General features: G+C 44.7%; 1 pseudogene; it reads right to left on the bottom strand.

Annotated features, from left to right (window-relative positions):
• Positions 1–13: 13 nt before the first annotated feature.
• Positions 14–457, bottom strand: LOC102869722 (annotated as a pseudogene).
• Between the last annotated feature and the right edge of the window lie 284 nt (positions 458–741).

The following is a 741-nucleotide window of genomic DNA, read 5'->3' as shown; positions in this document are numbered from 1 at the left end:
TGGTTGTCTTTCTGAACCTTTTCTTTTTTACATTCTTAAGTGGTGGAGTAATGCCATGTTTCCAGGTTTGTTTTTTCTGTTTCTCCCTTTCATTTTTCTTAATTTCTTTAAAATCAGTAGAAGCAACTGGTTCTTCAGGAGAAGAATGGGCATTAGCCTCAGCACTGCACATGAGCATCTGAGAAATATCTGCTGTTTTGTAAAAGGTTTTTTTATCAAGAGTCTTCAGGCTTCCAATAACACAAGGCAAATCAACCAGCTTAGCAGATAGTGAGACATTGTCTACTTCAACAACTGCGTGACGTTGATCCAGATGTAAATCAATTTTCAGTTTATCCTTCATGTTGATATTTCCAGAGCGTACCATCTTCCTGACAGTAGCTGCATATTCCGGAGGCAGACGCAATATAAATTGGCTTTCCAGTTCGTGAGGAGGTTCATTCTGGCTTTTACTCATCTCTTTCTTCTCTGGTTTGTTTTCCATAATGGTTGCGGCGGCAGTTTGGGCGCCGCCGTTGGAATCGGTTGGGGCGCCATCATCCACAGGAACCTGTGTGCCAGAATCCACAGGAGCCTGGCCATCAAAAATCTGGGTGCCAGGCTCCACAGGAATCAGGGTACTATGGCTACTGGCCATGGCGGTGCCCTGGTCGCTGGTAGTTTTGGTGTCATAATTGCAGGCAGTTTCGGCTTCAAGGACAGCAGAAACTTGGACCTCTTGGTTGCTTGGTAGTTCTGATG

Source organism: Elephantulus edwardii, unplaced genomic scaffold (genome assembly GCF_000299155.1).
Source record: "Elephantulus edwardii isolate Elephantulus edwardi_28Jun2011 unplaced genomic scaffold, EleEdw1.0 scaffold00050, whole genome shotgun sequence".
Lineage (NCBI taxonomy): Eukaryota > Metazoa > Chordata > Mammalia > Macroscelidea > Macroscelididae > Elephantulus > Elephantulus edwardii.
The sequence above is the reverse complement of the archived record's forward strand: the minus strand, read 5'-3'. Positions and strand labels throughout refer to the sequence as shown.